The sequence below is a fragment of the Dermochelys coriacea genome, chromosome 6 (genome assembly GCF_009764565.3).
Source record: "Dermochelys coriacea isolate rDerCor1 chromosome 6, rDerCor1.pri.v4, whole genome shotgun sequence".
In the NCBI taxonomy this organism is placed as follows: domain Eukaryota; kingdom Metazoa; phylum Chordata; order Testudines; family Dermochelyidae; genus Dermochelys; species Dermochelys coriacea.
The window spans coordinates 115252687-115256807 of record NC_050073.1 but is presented as its reverse complement, the minus strand read 5'-3'; positions in this window follow the sequence as shown (position 1 = coordinate 115256807).

The following is a 4121-nucleotide window of genomic DNA, read 5'->3' as shown; positions in this document are numbered from 1 at the left end:
AAATGATTTTTTTGTTTCATTTTTGATTTAAAACATTTCATTTTGTTCTTTGGAAACCTAAGAATACTTGATTTTTTCTTTCCATGTTCTATTTCCCCTGTTCCCTGGCCCCCATATTTCTACTGAGAAAAGTTGGAAAACAGAAAGAAACAGAGGAAAAACTGATTTTTTTTCTAAAGGGGAAAAAAGCAAAAGGGGGGGGGGGAGAAGCCCCTGTCATGCTGTCTGGAATATTTCATGACCATGAGAGCTAATCTCAGGACAGACACCCCAAACTGGGTGTATGTTCTATAATTAGATTTCATCAACCCAGTAACAAGTGTGAATTCCTAAAGCACTATAACAGTCTTACCATGGAGTCACAGACTAGAATGCCCAAGGGGGATTACCTATCTTGACTTTGACAGATTTGATCACAGAAACCCCCTTGCGACTTTTACCTGATGTGCTGAGACTACTATGATTTAGTTGGGGTTGGTCCTGCTTTGAGCCGGGGGCTGGACTAGATGACCTCCTGAGGTCCCTTCCAACCCTGATATTCTATGATTCTACCTCTGAGGCTGTTTCCTCCGCCAGTTTGGGCCTCCAGAACCCTGCCTTGTTGAGCTGGACATGCCAGTTTACTCCAGCACGGATCCAGGGTCTGAACCACTTGCCCCAAAGCTGCAGGCTTAACTGAAAACAGCTTAAGAAGTGCTCCTGTCTCTAGCACCCAGACACCCAGCTCCAAATGGGATCCAAATCCATTTCTCTGTATAAAGCTTACAGGGTAAACTCATAAATTGTCCCCTCTCTCTCTCTCTCTCTCTCGCACGCGCACACACACACACTCAGATGCACAGCTGTTTGCTCCCCTAGGTATTAATTACTCATGCTGGGTTAATAAGCAAAAAGTGATTTTATTAAATATAAAAAGTAGAATTTAAGTGGTTCCAAGTAATAACAGAACAAAGTAAGTTACTAAGCAAAATAAAACAAAACACACAAGTTCAAGCCTAATACAGTGAGGAACTGAATAGACTCCTTCCCAGTCTGGGTCCAGCAATCACTCACACCCCTGTAGTTATTGTCCTTTGTTCCAGTTTCTTTCAGGCATCTCTTTGGGGGGGAGAGGCCATCTCTTGAGCCAGCTGAAGACAAAATGGAGGAGGTTCCAGGGCCTTTTATATTCTCTTGTGGGCGGAAACCCCCTCGTTGTTCTGTGCAAAGTCACAGCATCAAGATGGAGTCCCATGTCCACGAATGATTCAGCTTTTTGAAGGCCGACACCATTGTTTACATGTTAGTTTGAATGTCCCCAGGAAAGCTCAGATGTGGATTGGCGTCTCCCAAAGTCCATTGTCAATTAAGTGTGTTTTGATTGGGCACTTACTGAGAATAGTCCTTTCTCAAGAAGGTGACTAAATGCTTCACTGGGGCTACTTAGAATCAAACACATTTGAGATACAAGTACATAGCCAATATTCATAACTTCAAATACAAAAATGATACACACATACAGACAGCATAGTCATAACCAGCAAACTACAATCTTTCCATAGACACCCCACTTGACCTCCTCTGTCAAAACCTGGTGCAACCATAGGACCTTGGTTGCAACAATGATCTATATAGTTACAGTTCATGTCAATAATGTCTCACTTGCCACCCAGGCAAACTGGATTTAGAGATGGCTGCTATACACCCAAGATCATGAAATACTCAGGTTATTCCCAGTCCCAAAGACCAGTCGCTTACCCCAGGTCAGTTTGTACCTTAGATCTCGCATCAGACAACACTTGTAGCCAATCCAATAGTAAACTATCTAAGGATTTATCAACTAAGAAAATAAATGAGAAAGTTATTAAAGCAGGCAAGCATATATACATGCAAGTTAGTCTGCTTTTTAAAAGGTGACCAGAGTTGTAGTAATCAGTCAGATCTGAATGTCTTTTAGGGCTAATCCAAGTTGACCCTGGGGATCTCTGCTTCTGTTTCATAGTTCCAGCCCTGTGAGAATCCAAACAGCAAAAGAGATGAAAAATGTCCGTGTCAGCTATTTTTATTTCCTTCTTCTAGAATCCAAGCTGATGGGATGAGCCCTTTTGCATGCAGCCTTTTCACGGGTGCAAGGGGGCACTTAACGTCTTTGTATTGTGGTGTCCCACAATGGCTCGTTTAGCTTTGATAGGCCTTCTTGATGGGCAGGAGATGATCCCTCCTGACTGGGTTCACAGTTTCAGAACAAACTTTTTTTTTTTTTTTTTTTACAGTTACAAGGCAAAAACTTTAATTATTCTTACAGCAGCTGGTAAAGAAATTGAAAGTGAGATTAATGCATGCAGCAATTTGCAAGTATTTCATAAAGTCTAAACAGTAATGACATTATTTTAAGTCCAATATCCATCTCAACTATACTACCACACAGGTGAAAGAGACTGGTTTCCAGTAATGAATTTGTCTGTGCTTGGCTGAGGCCTTAAGCCTTTGCAAGAGCTCATACCTGGTCTGCCAGTGTCATCCCACCCTGCAATGGGAAACCTAAACTCTTCAGTTCCTGAAAACTGAAACAAAATGACTTTTAAGTTGAGAAAAATGTCAATAATGTAAAAAATAAAATTAAAAACAGACATTTCCCTTGGGAAATTTCAACTAAATAACATTTTCCCAGTGGAAAAATTTTCATGTGAAAATGTTAAATATCTCTACTCATACCAGAGCTCATAGATTCTTCCTGTGGATGTTACATGCCCAAAACTCCTGTTAAAGTTAATTGCAGTTTGCCTGCCTAAGTCTGGTTGCTAATGTCTAATATAAGGTATCTGGGCTAAATTCTCATATCCTTACCCTGGTTATGTTCTATAGGAGTTCTGGTTGCTCCAGGAAAGCAGGATTGGACCCATTTCACCTGTTTCATAGAATCATAGAATCATAGAATATCAGGGTTGGAAGGGACCCCAGAAGGTCATCTAGTCCAACCCCCTGCTCAAAGCAGGACCAAGTCCCAGTTAAATCATCCCAGCCAGGGCTTTGTCAAGCCTGACCTTAAAAACCTCTAAGGAAGGAGATTCTACCACCTCCCTAGGTAACGCATTCCAGTGTTTCACCACCCTCTTAGTGAAAAAGTTTTTCCTAATATCCAATCTAAACCTCCCCCATTGCAACTTGAGACCATTACTCCTCGTTCTGTCATCTGCTACCATTGAGAACAGTCTAGAGCCATCCTCTTTGAAACCCCCTTTCAGGTAGTTGAAAGCAGCTATCAAATCCCCCCTCATTCTTCTCTTCTGCAGACTAAACAATCCCAGCTCCCTCAGCCTCTCCTGAAGTAATCTGTTTATCTGAAATAATCCTGCAGTCTAATTTTTACAGATGAAGGCCAATCCTACTCCAGTTGAGGTCAACAGTAGCAGGATCAGGCCTCAAAATGCCATGATTTAGCTAAAGTTGATAAATTACGTTGCATCTTCATAATGGCTATATCAGACAGGTAATTATAAATGGATAGTTCAGTGCAGAACTCGTTTGTGTGATACTGTTTGCACTTTGCAAACAGTGTCATAGTTTGTTTGATTTACATTCAGTAAAAGCAGTGTTTAATTATTCTCCATGTACTCTTCTTCTATCACAGAGTATTCCGGTGCTCTATTATATTTTTGCAATGGATTTCACATGGCAAATGAGGTACAGTGTTATTGCTTAACTCTGCAGAAATGACTGCTGAATGGTGGATCAGTGAGATTATTGAGGTGCTGGCCTATTATAAAATGACTGACTTCAAATAAGAGCTGGAATCTTAGTAGTGTCTTTAAAATATTATAATTATAGTTGTGACACATCCCCATTTCAAATCAAAACGGTTCCTCTTAGGATGCACAGCACAAGTGGTAGGGGAGGGCAAACTAAGCCAACTTTGCACCTCTTGGTTCTGGTTAGCAATCTACCCAACCTTGGGTCTGCTCTACCTTGTGGCAGCTTCCCACAACTGCTCTGCTGGTTCAGGGGTGTGTGTGTACACCCTCTGACCACACCCCTTGGGAGGAGCAATAAAAAGGAGCCTTATATATGGGAGAATCCCCCCATGACTGATGTAAAGCTGCTGTGCAGCAGAAGAGAAAAGAGGGGCTTTGGCCCCAAGTTGA